General features: G+C 42.1%; 1 long non-coding RNA gene across 5 annotated transcripts in view; it reads left to right on the plus strand.

Annotated features, from left to right (window-relative positions):
- Nucleotides 1-23,756, plus strand: part of LOC128115251 (uncharacterized) — a 52,477-nt gene that overhangs the window by 8,616 nt on the left and 20,105 nt on the right. For 2 of the 5 annotated variants that reach the window (XR_008220045.1, XR_008220044.1), the window contains exons 3-7: nt 618-893; nt 1,975-2,066; nt 5,494-5,656; nt 7,403-7,540; nt 22,653-22,815. This is a non-coding gene — a long non-coding RNA (uncharacterized LOC128115251). Of the gene's footprint in view, nt 1-617; nt 894-1,974; nt 2,067-5,493; nt 5,657-7,402; nt 7,541-22,652; nt 23,678-23,756 lie in introns of those variants that run through there. The other 3 variants (XR_008220043.1, XR_008220047.1, XR_008220046.1) reach the window with 2 other exon arrangements.

Raw genomic sequence — 23,756 nt, forward strand, 5'->3', positions numbered from 1 at the left:
GGGAGCAGACATTCTCCTCTGGCCCCCACACTGGTCCCAAGCTTCCCACACAGGCATTCATACTTCGTATGGGGATAGACTACCCACAGGTTGTGCAGTCACTACAGAGTACTTTAAAACTGAAATCTGTGTAGCACGGAGTTTCTTTTCCTTTCTATGAAAGACAAAGCACCTCTCAACAAAACAGAAGTATAAAAGTTTCAGGAAGCTTTACACAGCCAGGTGGTATGGGGGACACCACCTCAGGGTTGAAATGAGTACTATCTTAGATGGAGAAAGAAATCCCCAAATAATACTGAGCTTTCATTATTTTAAATCACAGGTTTATCTGGGTATGTTTTCTCATACATATGTACATCTCTGTACAGACACAAGTATGTGGGAGGGTGGGCACTGCTTGTGTATACCTATGTGTATATGTGCATGCAAGTGTGTATGTGTGTGTGTGTGTGTGTGTGTGTGTGTGTAGAGAGAGAGAGAGAGAGAGAGAGAGAGAGAGAGAGAGAGAGAGAGAGAGAGAGAGAGAGAGAGAGAATGAGCAAGCACGTGTTGATTTTAATGTTGACTCAATAGGTCTGGTCACCAGGTGCTCTGGGTGTCTCTCTCTGATATGACAGGCTGATGCACTGATGTTTTGTCCCTGGAGTCCACTGCACATCTTCACTCAACACCCCACTACTGTGTGGCCTTCAACCTCATCTGATCAGCAATAACTGCCCTGTCTCTAGTCGGGTCCGAGGCACCGGGATCCTTCCCTCCCACCTCTGCCTGTCTACACAGCTGGAGAGGCCAGCATACACATGACTTAGAGGAAAGAAAGAGAAGGTGAAGGAAGCATGATGCCGTGGAGCAAGAGCACAGAGCTGCTCCAGCCTGTGTTCAGCAACCGCGATGTGGGTGTGCTTGATATGTTATGGTATCTTAAAAAGGCAAAATCAAGTATTCTGCAGCAAGGCATAGTTAAACCTTTCAGGGTGCATGAAGACTGGGGGACACTCAAAAGACCATTTATATTAAAACCTACCTATAGTTTACAGTTAAACTACACAATAAACTATTCGCATCCACATATCAAATTTTTCTTAAGTTACTTAGAATATTCTGTGTATTGTTCTTAGGAACCCATTTCAAAAATTAAAGCCTGTCTCCATTAGGAAGTAAAAAGCTAACCTCTTTTACCTGTTATTATTTATTTGTAAGAGAAAATACATTTAAATATACAGCCCCTTCTAATAAGTATGCCCTCCAAATAATAAGTCATAGATACTGCTTAAATTTTAAAATATGAGATACATGCATGTAAACCATAGGTTATATTTCTAACAGTTGGGTAAGTGTTCTTATTGCATCAATTAACAATAAAGTGTGTCTCCTGGTGGGTAGAAAGGACAGCCTCTCTGCTCTCTAGACTTCGGAACAGTCTCTACATGTGCACAGACAGGGCACTTCATGCTACCTCAGATGCAATTTGCCCAAAGATGAGAACACAGGGAGTGGACAGGCTTCCGTACAAATCTAGAGGCTGATTTATCTGAGTTTTGTAACAGGAAGTTCACGACTCACTTATGTTTGCCCATGATTATATAGGTTATATGATGGTTAATGATAGTCAACTTGACAGGGTCTATAATCACCTAGGAGACAGACCTCTGGGCCTGTCTGCAAGGGGGATTATGCAATGGACAATAGTAAAGGTGATGTGCGGGTAACATCTCATCAGGGGAGAGCCCCAAGCTGTGAACAAACAAACTCATTTGGAAGGAGAGACTGAAGTGGGAATGCTGCTGAAGGGGTTCCTTGATCAAAAATAAATACCTAGGTTATTACTACTATATATACATGAATTTGAAAGGGAGTAAGGGGGATATAGGGAGGGTTGGAGCCAGGAAATGGTAGGGAAGAAATCATATAATTATATTTTAATTAAAAATTTAAAAAATATTATTAATAAAACCTTGGGAAATGTTTCCCCAGGGTCAACATACAGCAGCTACTACAACTGCTGTTCAAGGGAATCCAGGCTGCATCATGAGCCACCGGCAGGATTTGGCATGGAAGACGCAAGAGTGAGTATTATGGAAACTTTTATCATAGTTCTAGAGAGACACTAAGGCCAGGAGATTTGTGAACAAGCCAGAATCCACACAAAAGGCAGTAAAAATCCTTTGCATAGGGCTGGAGAGATGGCTCAGTGGTTAAGAGCATTGGCTGCTTTTCCAGAGGTCCAGAGTTCAATTCCCAGCACCCACATACCATCCACATGGTGACTCACAATCATCTATAATAGGCTCTTATGCCCTCTTCTGGCATGAAGGTATACCTGCAGAACATGCATACATACAATATAAATAAATAAAATCCTTTGTATAAATAGGTGAATGGGAAACCTAAGTTGTCATGGCCCCCAGGATCTTGGAGACACCAGGACCATGGCACATTCACCAAAGAAAGCTGCAGGCACAGAGTAGATCTCGTTCAAGTGAGAGATTGCATGTGAGAAAGCTGGAAAGGTGGGGCTGTCCAATGCTGTTGGAAGTCTGATAATTCCTTTACAAGCTCCAAATGCTGAGCGTGGAGCTCTAGGATCTAATGCTTATTCTGTTGGGTTTCAGTCACGCTTCTCTGTGATCTTCCTCTGTGATGTAACCATTCTCCTTTTTTGGAATGGGAGTGTTTATTGTATACCACTGTGTGTTGGGAGTATGTGACTCATTTTTAGATAATACAGGGCTCACAGTGGAGGGACTGCCTGAGTCTCAGAAGAGACTATGCATTCTACTTTTGTTGGAAACTATTAAAGTCCATGGAGAATACTGAAAAAGGAATGAATGTATTTTTCATTGTGCGATGGCCACGGACTCTTGGGGGCAAAGAGTGGAAGATCATGACTTAAAAGTTATATGTCTGGGTGTTAAGTTGACAAGGGTTGAACTTGTGATGATTAAAATGGATTGTCACTTTGACAGAATCTAAAATCACTTAGGAGATAAACCTCTGAGCATGACTTTGGTGGAATTTCTAGGTTGGGTTAACAGAGGTTGGAAGACTAAATATGAGGGGCATGGCTTCACGGGCTGGAGTCTTGGGCTAAATAAAATGGAAAAAGGAAAAACAGGAAGAGCCCTAGCATTCATTTTTCTAAGTTTCTCATCTATGAGCACAGTGGGACCAGCTACCACACACTGGTGGTACCATGCCTTTTCTGTCACAATGAGCTTTAAGTGTAGGCCTAGATGAATAGTTCCCTACATTTCCTTTGTCAGATATTCTGTCACAGAAAGAAACAAAATAATGCAGTTGACATTGGTGATCAGGGACTGTGACATCTAAAGGAAACACAAATTCGCAGAGAGCACGCCTTACTATAGCCAAGGAAATAAATGGTTAAAATCTGGACTCCAGATGCAACCACATCAGATGTGCACTGTGCACAAACAGACACAGCACAGCCTCTGCCGTGGGACCCCCAAAGGAAATAACTTCCCAGGTTAGGAACATATGAGATAAGCACTATTTTATTAATATAGGGCAAATGATAGAGATAGAAGCCCCATTTTCATCACAAGGAATTAATCCCAACTGGAACACTTTCAGAGTATGTCAGCAGCGAAGCAAAAAGAATAAGGTAAAAAGAGCTAACTTGCAAAATCAGTGAAGGCCAGCTTCGGGGACATAGGGTTTTTATTTTATTTTAGCTCACAGTTCCGGGTGACAGTCCACCAAGGAGGGGAAGTTGGGGGGGGGCGGAGCTTGAAACAATGGTCACATGACAGCGACAGTCAGAAGCAGAGAGTAATGCATGTGTGTTGCTAGTGCTCATGCTCTCCACTCTTACACAGTTCAGGATCTTCTGCCCAGGGAATGGTAGCACCCACAGTGGATGGTCTTCCCACCTCTACTAACACAATCAAGGTAATGCCCCACGTGTATTCTCAAAGGTCCATATTCCATGTAGTTGGCTTTTATTTTCCAGCTCCCAAATAAATACACAGAGACTTATTCTTATTTATAAATGCCCAGCCTTAGCTTGGCTAGTCTCCAGGCAGCTTTTCTAACTTAAATTATCCCATTTCCCTTTAACTATGCTTTGCCTCTGGGTTTTTAACCTTTCTCGTTCTATATATCTTTCTTTCCTTCTTACTCTGTGGCTGGCTGCATGGCTGGGTGGCTGGCCCCTGGTGTCCTCCTCTCCTTCTCCTTTTCTTGCTCCTTCCTCTTCTTCCTTCTTCTCTAGAGCCTAGATTTCTCCTCCTATTTATTCTCTCTGCCTGGCAGCCCTGCCTATCTCTCTCTCCTGCCTAACAATTGGCCATTCAGCTCTTTCTTAGACCAAACAGGTGTTTTAGACAGGCAAAGTAACACAGCTTTGTAGAATTAAACAAATGCAACGTAAAAAGTTCAGCAATCTTTGTATCATTAAGCAAATATTCTACAACGTAAACAAATGTAACACATCTTAAACTAATATTCCATAACAGTTCTGTGTGATTTTAGATTTTGTCAAGTTGACAATTAATACTAACCATCAAAATGTCAACCCTCATCAAATTGACCACAAACATATTACATTTAAGCCATCACCTCAAGGTCTTGTGCCCGGAGGCTCAAGACCATGTTATAATATAAAACGCATTTAGTTCAGCTTGAAGAGTCCCCATAGTCATCAACAGTTCCAGTAGTTAGCCCAAAGTCTCTAAACTGAGTGCTCCATAAAATAAAAAGCAAGTTATGTATTTCTAACAGATAATGGCACAGAGTAAACCAAATGGGAAGAACCAGGCCATGGGAAAGAGCAATACAGAGCAAAACCATAACCCAGCAGGGCAAAGACCAAATCCTGCACCTCTATGAGCATCACTTGGGGCTTCTGTAGGAATCACCTAGCCTTACCTTTCCAGCTTCACGAACTGCAGCATACCCAGATTTCAGGCTGATTTCACTCCATGCTGGTGATTGTCTCACAGTCTTGGCATCTCCAATATTCTGGGGTTTCCATCACAACCAAAGCTTCAGTTGCATAGCTTCTCACCATAGCTTCTGGTGGCAGGGGGGTCTTCTTTCAGGGACTCCAACACTGCCATGCATTGCTTGGCCTCAGCTGCTCTCCATGGAAGGTGCTCAACCTTGAGCCCAGCCTCCCTGGCTTCAAAACCAGTATTATGATGGCATTGCCAGGTTTACTTGCCAGCTCAAGAGGTGGCCTACCCACCTTGGACCACAGCTATATCTGCAAACACTTCCCTAGGCAGTTGCTTCTGAGGAGCAGGGAGATCTTTAACTTAAGGTTTCTTCCTTTAAATGTATCTGAAGACAGAGCTTCCAGGGGGCTTCCGGGGTCTTGTGCTCCAGGTTCCTTTCCTATTGTCCCAGTGAAACACAGGGGGCTTCTCTTAGGAGGTTGCTTTAACAATTACAGTTGCCTTCTCCATACTAGCTTGGATGTTCTTCCGCTAAACAAACTAGTCCATGACCTCCCGATTTAACTTCACTCAGGTACTCAGGACACAGGCAGACTGCTCTTGATCAAAATATCACACAAATGGCTCCTAGCCCGGCTCCTGACAGAATCTTTGTTCCCTTCTGAAACTTCTTGGATAGATTCTTCTCTCACAGAATCTCCTGTCACCCAGCCCAAGGAGTCTGAAGGATCAGGCATGTAAGTGTTCAAGTTCCAATCCTGTGGCTTCAATTTTATACAGCTAGTCATTTGGGGAAGAGAATATGCTCACATAAATTCCATAAAAGATAATTCTGATATCTAAAGGAGCATGAAGGATTTAGGCTGCAGGTGATTATAATTGGCAAACTAAGATAATCGACAAAAAGTTTCTTTTCCTACTTCCAAGTCCACGATTCTAAGAACATTACTTATACGTTTGTAAAAGTAAGTACTCTGAATTCACACATGGGAGCCTAATATTAAATATCCAAATTGTCCAAAAGTTCTTTCCAAAGTCTCCAAAGACTGTTATCATCAGGTTTATTTTATCTGAGGTGGCTGTGTCTCTTTTCTCCTACACCACCAATGTAGCTTCCCTACAAATCAAGGTACTTAAAGAAAAGGAGTGATGTGTCTCAGTGCAAGTGTCTGTGGAACAACACAGAACAGGCGGCTTGCAGCAGGATTCTTAATGAAGTTCCAGCTTGGATATGGGTGTCATCACTAAAGAGGAAGAGGATCATTCCAGACCATTAGCCTTCTGTGACTTCATGTTTTTCCGAATTGTTCTGAGAACATCACCTGCTGTAACTAGCAGACTTTTAATACTGAAGAAAAGCATTAGGGAAAGAGAATGTGGAAAATCACAGAAGCCACCTTAGAAAAGTTAGAAACAGACATAATTCAGAGGACAGAGTCAACAGGCTCCTCACCCTCTATGCAGTGAGCATTCTCTTTTCATTATTTCCCATGGCCTGAACCTCCTTCTTGCATCAAGAACCTCCTGACCTTTGAACTCCACCAGTAGGTAGGGAGTACCTCTTATATGAAAAACCTGGGTACTTAGTTTTCCAGCATCACTTCCAGTGAGATATGAACACATGGTCTTCCATCCATTGTTATCATAAGAAGTGTACTCTAGGATTTTTCAGTGGCAATCATGGCAGGGTAGGGCAGTTGGGTTTGGGGGAAGGGAAATAATGTTCGGTGCTTACACTGGGGCAGCGGTGGGTGTCTGTCTTGAGGATATCAGCTCTGTGACATGGTTTTGGGTGTTGTCTTCAGTGGATGAGGTACCAAGTTTGTCAGTCACCTTGATAATACCACTCAAGTCAGCCAGCGTACCCCCACCCATGCCCAATAAGTGATACACATGAATTCTGCCAATGCAGAAAAATGGGGCTTCCGTAAAGGAAAGAATAAACATTCAAATTTCTGTAGATAAACAAAACTAAAGTTTTTACTTGGAAGAAGAACCCAGGGAGATGGGACTTATTTGTGGCATTTGGTGGTAAATCAATTAAATTGTCCATGATGTCCAGATAGACTGAACTTCTGGTCTGGACTAAGAGAGTGGTCTATAATTCTAGGAGCTAAATAAACTTGGTATCTATGAATAAGAGTCTGACTGGGCAATGATTCAAGGTTCTCCATCTAATCACGGCAATGAATCAATCTTTAAACCAGAGCATCTAAAATAAAAGTGCCTTTGAGGGGAGACCTTGCAAGACCATCAGTAAAATAGATGATCTTGTCCCACACAGGCCTGCAGCTATGTGTCAGCAAGACATACTATAGTGGGAAGGTCCCCAACCCTGTGGATATCAGACACAGGCTCATTTAGGTTCTGGGAACAGGATATCATGAGGTCTATTATGTAGTAGAGACTTATGAAGAGACAGATAGGGGATACATGCTCAATGTGGCCTCAAGACTTTCCTGCATTTTCTCAAATTCCAATAGATAAAAAAGAAGATATATTCAACACTGTCAGAAGCTATTCCTTGAACCCCTAGTGCTGAACTGTTGGATTAGAAGTCAGAGGCAAGCAGTATTTTAGGAGAATTCACAGATGCAATGTCACCACACGTGAAGTAGAAGGTAAGCCTCTCACTGCCTTTTGGTGAATGGTCTAGTTGAAGCAAAAGACAATGCCAGGCAGGAGTGTGATATGACATGTGGTTGACCCAAAGTCTTAGTTAGGGTTTCTACTGCTGTGAAGAGACATCATGACCACAGCAACTCTTTTAAAGGAAAAACATTTAATTGGGGGGGGGGTCACATTTTCAGAAGTTTAGTACATTATCATCACGGTGCAACACGGTAGCATGTAGGCAGACATGGTGCTGGAGAAGTAGCCCAGTGCCTACATGTTGATTTGTAGGCAGCAGGAAGTAGTCTGAGACACTGGGCAGTAATTTGAGCATAAATGAGACCTCAAAGCCCGCCTCCAAGAAGACCACACCTACTCCAACAAGAAGTGTCACTCCTCATAGTGCCTCTCCCTTTGGGGGCCATTTCTTTCAACCACCACACCCAAAGAGCGTCTTCCCAAATATAGTCTCCACATTCAAGAAAATCATCAGAGATACAACCATAGGAAACAGACTCCCTTCACCAAAAGACCAGAATCCCAAGCCCGGCTTTTCTTCATATGTCACAAATTACTGTGTGTCCTCCACTCTGTTTCATGTCAGATGAGTGCTTCATCTATGCAGAGGATGAAGTTTTCCTTTCACTCCTGCAAGAAGGCAGACTTCTGCAAGGACAGGAAAGGAAGGGCCTTGTAAATATGGGTGCCTACCAGCTTCTATAGTTACTGGGACATAACTACAAGGTCTAGTATGAGTTTGGAGACAGAAAGGTAAGACACAGTACTATGTCCTACCTACCTTTGCTTCTGCATGGCCCTTCAGTTGCTGTGGAGTGACCAAGGAGAGAATTCAGTGCTGGCTGAGGGCATCGTTTCTGATGGTGAAAACACTACAGGACTGCTACATAGCAATAAGGGAGAGGGAAATGCAAGACAAACAGGGTTCCTGAGCAATCACCCAGAATTGTAGGCCCATGGATAAAGCAGTGGGACTAGAGTCTTAGACAGGTTCCACAGCCTGGACTCAGCCTTACAGTGAGGCTATATTTGGAGTCCTTCAGCCACACAGGATGGGGAAAGGCTAAGGTAGCCTTCATTTGGGAGCTTGGAGATCTTACTCTATTCAGGCTCCCTGTGTTTCTCTGGCTCCCTAAAGCAGGCATTACTGTTCTATTTCTGCCTTCAGGGTTTCCATGCTCAATTATTGCCCATGTTTGAAGGCTTCAACTGCCAAGGGCTTCATTCTGCTACCATACCTTGACCTTCCCTTATGTCCAGCAAAGACATCAATATCCACCACACAGGCTTCTGGATCTCTCACTTAAAGGATCTCGGAGACTGTCTTTTGAAGCACCTGGTGATTGACAGTGAATCTTATCCATCATGGCCTGGATATGCCTCCTCAGCATGATTTCTGAATGCACGTGGTCAAGAGTCAGGCTGTGTTTCCTTTAACCTCCTCAGAAAAGGACCTCAAATTTGGGATTGAACAGTGTGCTGTTTTGTAGAGGTCACAAGAAGTGGGTCAGATCCCCACTCTCTGCACTTGTTTTAGGTACTTGTAGAACTTAGACAATCTACTTTAGTTCATAGGGTTAGACTATCATTTACGAAAAGAATTTAGTTTCTAAATAGAAATAAAAGCATAAACAGTTGTTGATATTATGGGAAATTACAAATGAAAGCTCACCAACTTCACAGTTTGGGAAATTAAAGGCCAGGAAAACAGTGGCAGGTCCAAAATCAGAGACAGGCATAGAGAAAGGCAAGGAGAGACAAATACAGAGAGATGCAGGGATATATATGGACATAGAGAGACAGAGACATGAAGTCAGAAACATGAAAAACAGAGTGAGAAATGAAGAGAGAAAAAATGATAAAAGAGTGAGAAAGAGGAAGATGGGAAGGGGAGATGGAAATGACAGACACAGAGAGAGAGCTTCTAACGTGTAACCTGCTCACTGAGGGTGGAGCCCTGACCTACATGGAGAAACCTAGTGCTTTTCTGCTAAAATCAGCATCCTGAAGATGTCTAAGAATGCAGGGATGAAAGGAAATAAAAATTTTAACCTCTGGGTCACTAGAGCTCGTCTGGGCATGAACTGAAACTGGAACAAGAATTTTGCAGAGTTCGAAAAGCCTCGTGGATTTCACCATGCACTCATAAGTGGGGCCCCTGTGGCTGGTGAGGAAGCACTTCTTCAAATAATTCCCACATTTGTCTCATCTGATGACAAGGTCAGAAGTCACAGGTGCATAGAAATGTGAGCGATTCAATCAGGACCCAAACTTAACACAAGTCAAAGCTTAGTCTGTTCCTTTCTACCAGGGTGTCTTAGTCAGTGTCCTATTGCTATGAAGAGATACCATGACCAGGGAAACCCTTACTAAAGAAAGTGTTTAATTGCTAGCTTACAGTTTCAGAGGTTTGGTCCTTTATCATCTTGGAGGGAAGCATGGCAGCAAACATCGTTCTGGAGAAATAGCCCAGAGTTCCACACCAGGATCTACAGACAGTAGGGAGAGAGAAAGCCACTGGGCCTGGCTTGGACTTTGAAACCACAAAGCCCACCCCCAGTGACATACCTCCTCCAACAAGGCCACACCTACTCCAGCGAAGTCTGCACCTCCTAATCCTTCTCAAGCAGTACCACTCCCTGATGATCAAGCATTCAAATATATGAGCCTTTGGTGGGGGCATTCGAATTTAAAACCACCATACAGGGTCATAATCCCCCAGAATTGTGTGAGTTTAAGACAAGACTTAAGTAGCTCGAGATGGATTGCCATGCCTTCTGGCTCTTTATTACATCTATGTAATTTCTTTAATACATGGAAATCTTCACTCTTAGAGAATAGAATTCTTAGAGCCAAAACCACTAAAAAAATTAACCCTAGAAAATAGGGTAGTATAGTACATTTGCTAATTGCTTGCTGATATCAAAATCATCATCATCATCATCGGCTGGAGAGATTGCTCAGTGGTTAAAAACAGCATGCATTACTCTTGTATAGATTTTGGTTCCCAGAACCCATACTAGGTGGCTCACATCCACTCATAACTTTAATCCAGAGGATTTGACACTATTTCCTGGCCTCTTCAGGTACCTACAGTCACATGCATTCCCCATGTACATATAATTAAAAAAACAGTCTTTAAAAAGGGGAAACTGAAATTTCCAAAGTATGTCTAATAAACTGGTTTTTAAAAGATGAGTCTCAGAAGAAAAGCTGTCTCACGATGATTGAAACTACCAGTGCACATATTCTATTAAAACATAGTTGCATTAAATCCTAGACCTCACAGAACCAACTCTCGAGGATCTCTCTGGCATTCTTGGGCCCCTAGAGTTCTGGAAGAGGTGAAAACTTAGGGATATTGATGCAATAGGAAAAGCAGAAGTAGAGACTCCCCCTAAAGACAATTGTAATGAGTGTGTAGGCTCTGCATGGATGTGGGATTGTATGTACCCCAGGAAGGCCCATGGACCTAAGCAAGACCTGCTTATAGTTAGTAGAGAATGCTGAGTAGGTTCTCTGTTTGACATTCCTGCAAAGAATGTTGTAAAAGAGAGATTAGGAGGGCACTGAGGAGCCTGCAATGAGAAGGTTGCTCAGGAGGAAGCACACAGTGAGTGGACACCCACAGCAGCCACTAGGGTGACTGGTGAGGAGACTCAGTAGGTAAAAAGATACCTCTGCATTAAAGCTATGGTGCATCTAATTAAGGAATCTTAGATTTGATCTCTCTCTCTCTCTCTCTCTCTCTCTCTCTCTCTCTCTCTCTCTCTCTCTAGTGTGTGTGTGCCTGTGCACGCGTGCTTGTGTACATGTGAAAACCAAAGGTCCTTGGTATCCATTGTCTTCCTGGATTGCTCTCAACTTTGTCTTTTTTTTTTTTTTTTTTTTTTTTTTTTTTTTTTTTTTTTTTTTTTTTTTGAGACATGGTTTCTCTGTGTAGCTTTGCGCCTTTCCTGGAACTCGCTCTGCAGACCAGGCTGGCCTCAAACTCACAGAGATCCGCCTGCCTCTGCCTCCCGAGTGCTGGGATTAAAGGCGTGCGCCACCACCGCCCGGCTAACTTTGTCCTTTGAAAGGTGGCCTGTCACTGAAACCTGTGCTCACCAATTGGCTAGCATGATAACCAGAAAGAGCTAGGCCTCTGCTCATCTCTGGCCCACACCCCATACCACAACCATGTTACATGTACTACAACACTTGGCTTTTTCACATGAGTGCCGAGGATCTGAATTCATGTTTGCATGCTTGCGCAACAGGAATTATTCTCTTTTTAATAATCAAGTTTCTTGCTTATTGTCAACAACTAGGAAATGACAAATATGCATCATGAATTTAAAATCCTTCATTAACTTCTCCAACCAACTTGGAAGCAGTTAGTATTATGTTGTTGTCTTCAAACACTCTTACCCACTGCTCTGCATCAGCCACACTAGTCAGAAGACAATGATCCATTTGCCTGCCTTTACCTAGCATGAAATACATTTATCTTTACATTTAAAAGAAAATACTGTCTGCCTATAATATTTAGTACCAAGATACAAGAAATAATCAGAACTGAATTGTCAATTTTAATTGAAAAACATAATTGTAAAAAATAAAAAAAACAGAATCATGGATCCTTTAAAACTAAAATTCTGATTTATTAAGATATAAAAGCATACACACAAGTACTGTGTAATGTTTCAACACATGTATAGGACATCTTAAAAAAAGATTTATTTGTGCATATTTGCATATGCATATGTGCATGTATTTATGTGTCTATGTGAGTGTATGCCATATATGTGTAGATACCTGTAGAGTCAGAGGCATCTGACCCCTAGAACTGGAGTTACAGGAGTTGTGAGCTATCTAATGGATGCTGGGAACTGAACTTAGGTCCTCTGAAAGGGCAATAAATACCACTGGAGCCATCTTTCTGCTTCCATGTATAGAACTAAGAGAAGAACACTAATATTGCAGGCTCTTTAATCTTTGTATTTAATATAAAGGGGCCAGGAAGAAGCCATGCCATACCCCTTAACATGATTCAGTAACTGACTTCAGCCAAGGGGTTGGAGGATTTAATTATTTTCATAACAGTTCCAATTTACAAGGGAAGTAAGGTGCTCTAAGAACTATGTCCCTCTGGGCCCAGGATTTACATTCAAATTTACCTACACATTCTAACTAGTAATATTTTTTTTCAATGCAGACCATATAGCCAGGTGCTATGATTTGAATACAGAATGCTTCTGGCAGGCTCATGTGCTGAAATACTTGGTGCTCAGATGGTGGTGATATTTGGGAAGGTGGTGAGACACATAGGAGATAGAGCATCACTGGAGGAAGTGGGTTACTGGGACAGGACTTGATGTTTGATAGCCTGACCTGACTGCATGTGCTCATTTTCCCTCTGCTTCCTGCCTGGTGATTCAATGTGACCATTGCCTCACATTCCTGCTACCAGGCCTCCCACACCATGATGGATTGTGTCCCTTAAACTGTGAGGCAAAATAAAACCTTCCTTCCTTAAGTTGCTTCTTGTCAGGTCTTCGGTCACAGCAGTGAAGAAGGTCACTGGTGTGCAGGTGTAGAGAACCTAACACAGTCTATAACACCTAGACCTGTGAGAAAGAAAGGGAAGCCACATTTTGAATGGGTGCTATTTTCCCCTTTGTACTCTGCTGGGTCACCCTGTCATCCACTCAGTTATGAGACCACAGGAAAGCTATTCAGCTGCTCTGTCTCTCTCTCTTTGACTCAGCAAGGCAATGTGACAAGAGTATCTGCTTTTGTGAGATTGCGTTGAGGGATGGGGCAGACTTGACACACAGAAAGGCTGAAGGGTGCTGTTGGTGTTATGGCTATAAGCAACGATGGTAATTTCCTCTTTGGAGGAATAATGTGAAGAAGGAGAATGAAAATACATGGGAAATCTGGTTCTAGTGTGATTTCTATTGCTGTGACCAAACAGTGACCAGAAACAACATGGGAAAGAAAGGTAACAGTCCATCACTGAGGGAAGTCAGGGCAGGAAGCTGGAGGCAAGAGTTGAAGCAGACCATGGAGGGGTGCTGCTTACTGGTTTGTTTCCCATGGCTTGCTCAGCTTGCTTTCTTGTAACCCAGGACCAACAGCCCAGGGATGGCACCACCCACAATGAGCTGTGCCCTCTCAAACTAATCAAGAATTAAGAATATGCCCCACAGACACACTCACAAGTCAATCTGATGGAGGCAATTCCTCAGTTAAGTTTCTCTCTTCCCACATGTCAAGTTGACAAAACCTAACAGCACATCAAGAGAAAGACTTATATTCAATGCTAAATTTGTTTGAGGAAATTGAAACAAGGAAAATAACATGTTAACAGCGGATATTTCTGTTGTGGTATACTTAGGGTGATCTATCTTTCCTTGTTTTTCTATGTAAGTGAATGTGCCCATAGTTTAGAACACACACAACTCATGCCAGCATGAGCTAATGCCATTTTATTTCAATCTTAATCTCTTGCAAATGTCAAAATACAAATATGTAAGTCTTTTATGGTTTTGTCTTTTGAGTTTATTAAAGTTGTAAAATAAAACACAGATAGATAATAAAGCACAGAGGTAGGAAATAACATGGAACAAGGGCTGATGTCATGAGTCACCACAAGCAAACCACCAGTCACCTCTGATCAGAACAGAAGGTCTGCTAGCATGCTTCCAGACCCTTCTGTGGTCACTTCACTATCCCCAGATTAACTGTCTCGCTGTGCCACACCCTAACTTCACACACTCGGTGTTGTTCAGTGTGTTCCTGCTGAGCTGTTACCACTAGCAAGGTCACAGTTTGCCACACATCAGTGATGCCTTGGGTCTTGGTACTCAGAAATGAGATATATGTATTCAGTGGAGGTTGCAAAAGGCCAACAATCTAGATTTATTACTCTTTTCTCCTGTCTGAGAGGGAATGTATCTAGAAGGAAAAATGCTCCCTCTCTATACTTACTTCCTGGCAGGAAAAGTTTGTAAGCTTTTCAGTTTTCCCTTTTACTTGCTGTTGTGAAGGTTATTAACTTGGAGAGCAACTGACTGGACTTTTGAATTTATCTTAATAAGTGTGTTCAGATAGAATTAGTAAGTCCCAGTTGCTAATGTCAGAATGGAAGTTCAAGCTGTTTGACCCATGGTCAGTAGGGGCCTCATCAGACTGTTCTGGACCCAGGCTGTGAATTTTGTCATCTCAGTGGCCTTCTATTTTCTTCCAGGGGTTTCAGATGCCCCTGTCCCCTCTCTGCTCTGCCTTCTGGGGAGGCTCCACTCCTGCTGGGAAGAGCCTGTCTAGAGGGCTGTCTGGGTGACTCACTCTTTGCTGCTGGGATACTTTCATCATCCATCCAACTAATCCAAGCAGCACAGCTAAAGCACAGAACATCTTCCAAGCTTATACTGACATTTCCAACTCAGATTCATGATGGCAGGCTGGGTGTTTCGTCTCAGATAACACCTCTTTCTTCTTTTTCTCTACATCAAACACCCATACTGGATGGAACAAATGAGTGAACTGACATTTTTCATCAGCACTTTTGTAATGCTTCTTAATCTCCACGATATCAAATACTCTAGTGTCTGATGTGATTATGAAAAGTTTAGTTTTTTCTTTACAATTACTTGTCTCGTTTATTTCCATTTTTCCCTAGCTGGACTATAGCACAATTATCAGAGGGGATGGCAACTAAGCATTATTCTCCCCTTCCCTTTACTTTTTGGTTGTATCCTGTCAACACAGTGCTGCTGCACATCCAGCAGATGTTCTTACCTTTGTTGCCATCTGTCTCATTCACTATCTAGATACACTCTCTGCCCTCACTACTACTTGAGCTCTGTAGGGTCTTTTGTGCTGAATGTAAAAATATCTGCTCTAGATGTCTTAGATAATTCCATAAACATTCCCCAATTTTCATGTGTAAATACACCAAGGGGTCCGTCACCATCAATTCTGCACCTCCACACCTGGATGGACACACATACACTCACTCTCTTCCAGACCCATGGGACCACCTACACACACATTCCTTGGGTCTTCTTTGAATTTCCCACAGTACTTTTCTCAGACTAAGCAGAGAGGATACAACAAAGAGTCATGTAGTATTTGTCTACCCATCAGTGTATAGAACCTGGCATGAGATGGTGAGGAGACTACTCAGTGTGTTGACTAACTGAGTAAATGAGTACTTTTGGTAAGAAAAGAAAGAAAGAAAAGAAAAATGACATTCTAACTAAGGCATTTTCAAAAAGGCAGAGAAAAAAATTTCAGCGTAACAAAGTCCTTGGCATTGATTACTAGGGTTCATCTTGTAAGTGGCCAATCCATACTGAACCATACTCTGATAGAATATTACACTCAGGAGAGGAACCCAAAGCAATACTGAAAAACATCAGATTTTATACACAACTTCAATTTCAATTAATCTTAATTTACCTTGTTATGCTTAGACTGTGTCTCCAAGAAGAAAAGGGGGGTTGGCTGGTCAGTAAAGCCTCTATAGAGGCTTGCAAGGTTCTGGATAAATTTCATGGTGGGTTCCTGTTACCTCTTCCTCTTCCACCATCTTATCAGGGGTCAAGTTTCTTGTTTACGCTTCTCAATAGACTACTTAAACTAGACTGATTTGACAAATGGATAATTTATCCCAGAGCAAAAATTATTTATCCATGTTTCATTTTAAACCTAGAGAAAGCATATTACAGGGAGTAAGCACTCAAGGACACCACAGAGAATGTTTACATCCACTTAATTGCTCATACTGTCATTAGAAATGCAGAATACCTTTGAGAAGGTCTAGCAGCATGGGTGATCTGGTAGCCTGCCTCTTACACAGCTCTCTGTTCTCAAACTTTACAAACCTCTAAAATGTTCTGGGAGATCTGTTGGCAACTCAACAGTTTAGAAATGAGAGGGTGTTGTGTCTTTAGGGTGAATGCAGAAAGAACACTCTCAGTCCTCTGTTTCTGACTGGGATGTGTTTCATTCCTTGTCTCTGGAGAGTTTGCTTACTAATCTAGAAATTAGATGGGAGCATCCTATAAAAACTGTAGACTACTCATCCCTAAATGGGACATCTTTAGCTGCTCTTTCCAAGGCTCATGGATCATTGTGGAAGGAGGAGTGGAAAGACTGTAGGAGCCAGAAGAGATGGATGACTATAAGAAAACTATTTTCTGGACACAACATGTCAGCTGCAAATATGAGTTCACAGTAGATTAGACAGCATATAGAAGAACTGCACAAGCCTAAACCAGACAAAATCCCAGAACTGAAATGGAAGGTTGAGCACTAAGTCCCACCCCTAGCTAAAGACCTCTTGGCAGTTGATAGCTGCTGGAAGAGTCAACTTCCATTTTATTTAAGAGTGTGACTTCTGGTAGAGTATGGTGAACCATACTCTAGAAGATAACACCATACCTAAGAGTATAAGGATATCACAAACTGTACTTAATGGGTTAGATTTAAAAGCAATAGGACACAATGTTGGGTTGATACATGTCTTAGTTTACTTCTCTGTTGCTGTGATAACACAATGAGCAAAAGCAACTCAGAGAGAAAGAGGTTTATTAGTTTATGCAGTCCGTCATCAAAGGAAGTCAAGTAAAAAACTCCAAGGAAGAATTTAGAGGCAAGAATTGAAGTGGAGACCACAGAGAAATACATCTATCTAACTGACTTGCCCCCTGTGGCTTGCTCATCTTGCTTTTTTGTTTGTTTGTTTAATTAATTTATTTTTATTTCATGTACATTGGTGTTTTGCCTGCATTCATGTCTGTGTGAGGTGTTGGAGCCTCTGGAACTAGAGTTACAGATAGTTGTGAGCTGCCATGTGGGTACTAAGAATTGAACCTGGGTCCTCTGAAAAAGCAGCCAGTGCTCTTAACCACTTAGACATCTCTCTAGCCCCCATCTTGCTTTCTTATACAACCCAGGACCATCTACCCCATTTGCTTCCTACCCCCAATCGATCATAAAGCAAGAAAATGTCCCACAGAGTTGGCTACAAGTCAATCTGATGGAGGCAATTCCTCATCTAAGGTTCTTTCCTCCCAAATGAGTCTATTTTATGTCAAGTTGACGAAAAACTGACCAGCATAGTAGCAAAGGGGGATTTCTCTAGAGGGGTTGGAGAAGGTGAATATGATTAAATGCATTGTGCAGAATTCCCAAGTAACTAATAAAAATGAGAAAACAAATCAAAGATAATTCAGAACACCAAAGAAAGTGGTATTGGAAAAAGACAAGAAATTCCATCTTATCCACCATGTTATCATGACTAATAATGGGATTTTTCTGATGTTGACCTACAGTGCTTTATGACTTTCAAGAATAAATAAAGTATAAAGCTTCAAAACAAACAAGATTAAAACTTAAGAATTAAATACCATGATTCCATGACCAAGTTCAGCTTTGAACATGTGGCATTCTATTAAAAAACATGAAACATTCTAAAATACAAGCATTCTTTGCTGTTTAATATTTCTTTCACATTCTAAATATCACCATATATGTCCCAAGTTTTATTATCCATAATTGTTTTCACTAAATTTTATAAGCTACATTGAAGGAAAAAAGGTAGAAGGGATATTTTTCAATAATATTTTTTTTCTTTTTTTTTTTTGGTTTTTTTCGAGACAGGGTTTCTCTGTGTAGCTTTGCGCCTTTCCTGGATCTCGCTCTGTAGACCAGGCTGGCCTCGAACTCACAGAGATCCGCCTGCCTCTGCCTCCCGTGTGCTGGGATTAAAGGCATGCACCACCACCGCCCGGCTCAATAATATTTTTTTCTTTTTTTTTTTTTTTTTTTTTAGCAATTTCTAATGAGATTTAGGCAGGCCTTATATTTTATGGTCAAGTAATCATTTGATTCTATTCCAAATGTACTTAGTATTTATTCTCTATATTCTTAATTTTTATCACATGTGATGATATAAATTTGTATTTCATTTTCTCAGCATGTTTCATTTTCTGCTTAAGTTTGACAAATTTTCTGAACTATATTGAAGGCTACTTAGCTCAAATAATATTTTCTATCAGTTTTATGATAATTAAATATTAGCTATTTTTGGGTTTTATTCACAGCTACTATACTCAAGCCATAAGTATCTTTAAAACCCTAGTCCTTGTTGATGTAGCTTCCTCTCTCATACGGTATTCCCAAGTTATTTCAAGTACAGAGGCTCTATAATGGGATGCTATGCTAAGTCCTTCCCCTTCTTGAGAGTGTAGGTGGGAGCTCATCTGGTCCTAGCAGCAGAGCTGTACTTCTCAATCCTCAGCTACCTTCAGCTTCTTCTTTCATTGCCCAGGTCTCTTTTCTTTCCTTCATCAGAACCAGAAGCAAAACAACAACAACAAACAAACAAAAAACCTTGCCTTTTGTCACCTTTCTTTCCTTCATCAGAACCAGAAGCAAAACAACAACAATAAACAAACAAAAAACCTTGCCTTTTGTCACCAGTCCTCCATCCTTTACAACTCTGGACCTCTCCTTCATGCCTTTGAGCCCTCCTGCCCAGCCTGTAGCTGAACTACTGTCACCTGTATACTCCCTCCATGCTCACCTGGAGCATGTCTTGCTGGCATTGCATTCCTTTATCTTCATTCTCTGCCAAATATGCAGAGTATATCTCTACCAGATCTATCTCTACACACTGTGTCCTTTCTGATTCCTTGTCCCACTGAAGAAAGTTTAACCTCTGGACACATAGTACTTCCTTTGAGAGTTAGAGGAAACAGTCAGGTGTGATGATGGTGCACACTGTCCTCCCAACCCTGGGGAGGTAGAGACAGGAGGGTAGTTCCTCACAGAAGTATGGGTGAGGTGTTTCTCATAGAAGTGTGGGTGAAGGGTTCCTAGCAGGAGCTTAGGTGAAGGCTTCCTCACAGAAATATGGGTGAAGGGTTCCTTGTAGAAGTGTGAGTAAAGTTCCTCACAAGAGTGGGGTGATGGGTTATTCATAGGAATGACATTGAGGGGTTCCTCATTGGAGGGTGAGTGAAGGGTTTCTCATGGAAGTGAGAGTGAGGAGTTACTCACAGAAGCATGGGTGACTCCAAAAGAGGCTGCATATGGAAACCCGCCCCCCCAAAGCTGCATGAAAGGACTTCCCAGAACCAGTCATTCTTCCACCTCCTACACATTCTGGTATCTTCCTGGACCATGTGAAGCTGGGGCAGGATTGAATGCAGTTGGGAGCTTGAGCAGGAGGAAGTGAATGGCTATAATATAAAGCAAGGACCTGATGACCCTTCTCCTGCCCATTTCTGTGAAGAAATGTTATTAAACTCAGTGTCATGTGTCTCCTGCAGGTCTCAAAAACAGTTTTGAGTTCCAGATGGCAGTGACTATGTCCTGCCTGGAGGACAGGATTCTATAGAATTGCCTCAAAAAGTAAAGAGAAGGAATATTTAACATGTATCCTTGTGTATTTATACAGAGAGAGAGAGAGAGAGAGAGAGAGAGAGAGAGAGAGAGAGAGAGAGAGAGAGAGGTAAGTGCACATTTCAGTCCCTTCTTCTACAGTGTTTATATTCTCAACAAATGCCCACACCCTCTCCCCCACTTTGCCAACCATCTTGAATGAATGGATACCATCTGATTAAAAACAGAACTCTTCTTTCAGATATGTTCTAGGGGACTTGTCACAGGAGCCAGCTCTCTTTGTCAGGTGAGGGTCAAGTGAGATTGTCATCTACATTGCTAGGTACATTAGAGACAGGCACTTTGTCTCCTGTGCTAGTCCCTTTAGTGGTCAATTACAGCAATAAAATGTTTGGGGGTCAGATATTTTAGGCAAAATATATGACCTCAGTGTATCTCAACATACCACTGGCAGGGTCCAGAGTTGGATTCTAGGTGGCATTTCTCTGCACCATCTCTCTTCCCTCCCATTCCCTTATTTATATTTTCATGTGTGTTAGTGTGCACTCTGGGATCTGTTCAGGGCTTTGGTATTTACAGTGTTGTTCAGCTTTGGTCACTGAAAGCACTATCTATTTGGCATGTTCCATCATTCTATGTTTGCATGGTTCTTTCCTTTTATAATTAAAAGATGCTCCTGGCTCATCTTGTGCATTTCCTGCAAAAAAACTGAAGCTGGTCATCTCCATAGGGAGTCTGGGATCCTTCCATAGGAAGTTGTAGAAAACAAGCTTTATGGTCTTTATTACTCAGTGTGATCTGAGAAATTCATGGGTCAAAGATGTCTGGTCTCAGGGTGAAAAGTGTCCCATGGAACCTGAGGTAGCTATAAAGCAGAAGCTGTGACTTAGGAGGATTATGAGGAAGACAGTGAGGCTTTCTTCTCCACAGGCCACAGCAGGTGCAGGACTACATGTGGTTCCAAAGCCAATGACTGAGGAGACAGCCTAGCCAAAGATCCATTGCCTAAATAACCATGGCCAAGGCCATGGTGTAGACAATCACAGACCACCAGTTTGCAGTCAGTCTCTCTGTTTATGTGTCAGGAGGTCTGGACAAACACATTTTACGGACTAATCTTAGCATAGATTCTTGGATTTGCATTGGGGTTGAAAGAAAGAATTCTTGTTTCTTCTTTCAGTAAGTGCCAAAATGAATGCTCTTGCTGTTACATTGGTAGGGGTTGCCAAAACGACCTTAGGATAGAGGAAATAAGAAACATGCTGCTTAAGAAGTGGTAAATATAGTCATCCTCCTCCTCAGCCCAGCAGGTTTCTGGTTACTCTCAATGCTCACAAAAGTGATAGCAAAGATTAAATGAAGACACAAACCTAAGGAGAGAAGGCCAACAACACAGTAAAAGATGACAGTAACAAAATTTGGATGGAGAATGCATCAGGTCAACATTTGGAAGCCCAGGGTTCCCAGATGTCTGAAAATAGTCCAATACAAAACACACAGATGAAACACAATGAGAGAAAAGAAAACTAAGATACTTGGGGAAAATAAAAGTTACCAAAAAAAAAAAAACAACTTTGAAAATGATAGTCTCAGGACATAAGAGAAGATAATACACACCTAAAATAGAAATGGGAGTTTATATGAAAAGGAAAGAGATTCAAAGAGCCAGAAAGATCCCTTGCATATTAAAAATTGATGTACCAAATCCCAGTAGTAGGATTGGGATATAATCTTGCAAAAATTTCCTAGAAAGTAGAACAGAAAAAAAAAGCTGTGGTGGGGGTGGGGGAGATCTGACAATAGTAAGATAGATAGGGGTTAAATAAGTCCACTGCCTGTGAAACTCAGAGAGAATAAAGAATAGCGAGTGAGGAATTGACTGAAAACTAAAGGCAATGTGTGTCCACAGCTGAAGGACACAGGGGTATAGACTGAAGACTGAGGACCCACTAAGGACCCAAATGGCTGGACAAAAAGAACCATCCTGGAATGGCAGCACATGGGGAGTATGAGAAGAAATCACAGAAAGCCAGGTCCCAGCTCCAGGGACTGTTCATGGATTGGCATTCTATGTGGGCTGCTGTAGGACAGGCTTTTGGAGTTTGAAGGGAAGTTGATTTCCAGTCTGGCATCTGACATCCAGATGAATGAACAACACAGTAGGAGACTGAGGACAGAATGCGTGTGTGTATGTGTGCCGTGTGTGTGTTTAAGGTGCATGTAGCACATGCATGTATGTATGCAGGTGTGTCTGTGCATAAATGATGTGCTATTATACACTGTAATCTATTAATCCCATCCTGTCCTCTAACCAACTGATTTATGTTTTTAATATTTTTATTTTATTGTGTCAGTGTTTGTCTGAATGTATGCATGTATGTGTATGCAATGCCAGAAGAGGGCAATGAATTCCCTGGAACTGGAGTTACAGATGGTTATGGGTCACCATACATGTGCTGGGAAATGAATCTGGGTTCTCTGCAAGAGCAGCAAGTGCTTTTAACTGCAGGCCATCTCTCCATTACATTAATTACATTTTTTTATGACAGAAAAATGACAAGTAATTATCTATAATATCTGGAAATGTTTGCTATATGTAAATCTGATCAATTAGAGTCTGTGAACTTCTATTGGAAAGTTTTTATTCTTCCCAAAATAAGAAGAAAATGTTGGCAAGATGAATGGTCCTTTCTCCCTTCTCAGAATACAGGTGTGGCCTCGAGGGGAGCACCAAGGATGAGGCAAGGGAAGAAGAAGGTGACTGCAACCTAGACAGTGTCACTCCATTTGAGACCTGGCCTTCCTCTCCGAGCAGAACCCCCCAGCTGTGCCTCCAGGGTTGGAGTTTAGTCACCAACAGTTGATGGTAACCAGAATGCTTGTTTTATTCACATTCTATTTTTTATGAAGCTACTCCATAGCTTCATAAGAGAATAGACTCCAGCCTGTCAGGGTGGCCATCTTAGACCAAAAGGGGCACAGGCTCCAGTGAGGAGGTTGCAGGGATTTCTTGGCATAAGACAAGCTGCTACACAGCAGGTTGATAGTCTAGAGGAACAATGGCTGGACCAAGGATTCTGTGGCTCCTAAGATAAGGCCATGGATAATGACAGAGTAAACGCTGGGAAGTTCTTCTTAAAATTAGAACGTAACTGGGTTGGACAGTGGCTTTGGAGAAAGTGTTTGTGCATTTGGACACCCCACCTTCCAGACCACATCAATAGATCATCTTAACCAGAGCAAAAAGAAATATTACTCTATCAGAGTTGGGCAGATTCTCAGTGCCTGGCATATAAAAATGAGGACCTGCATTCAGATCCTCAGGATCCATATCAAAAACCAGGTGTGACATGTATCTGTAACCCCAGTTCTGGGAAGGTGAAGATAGGTGGATCCCTGGAGATTATTACCTAACTAGTCTAGCCAATCATGTCCTCTGGGTTCAGTGAGAAACCTTGTCAAAATAGCCAAATGAATGGAAACATATCAACTATGAACCAATGGCTGAGGGGTCACCAACTGGATCAGGCCCTCTGAGTGGGTGAGACAGTTGATTGGCTTGATCTGTTTGGGAGGCATCCAGGCAGTGGGACCGGGTCCTGTGCTCATTGCATGAGTTGGCTGTTTGAAACCTGGGGCCTATGCAGGATCGCTTGGCTCGGCCTGGGAGGAGGGGACTGGACCTACCTGGACTGAGTCTACCAGGTTGATCTCAGTCCTCAGGGGAGGCTTTGCCCTGGAGGAGGTGGAAATGGGGGGTGGGCTGGGGGGAAGGTGAGGGGGGCCGGAGGGGGGAGAACAAGGGAA

This window comes from Peromyscus californicus, unplaced genomic scaffold, assembly GCF_007827085.1.
Source record: "Peromyscus californicus insignis strain IS unplaced genomic scaffold, ASM782708v3 Scaffold_1__1_contigs__length_55948999, whole genome shotgun sequence".
NCBI classification, from domain to species: domain Eukaryota; kingdom Metazoa; phylum Chordata; class Mammalia; order Rodentia; family Cricetidae; genus Peromyscus; species Peromyscus californicus.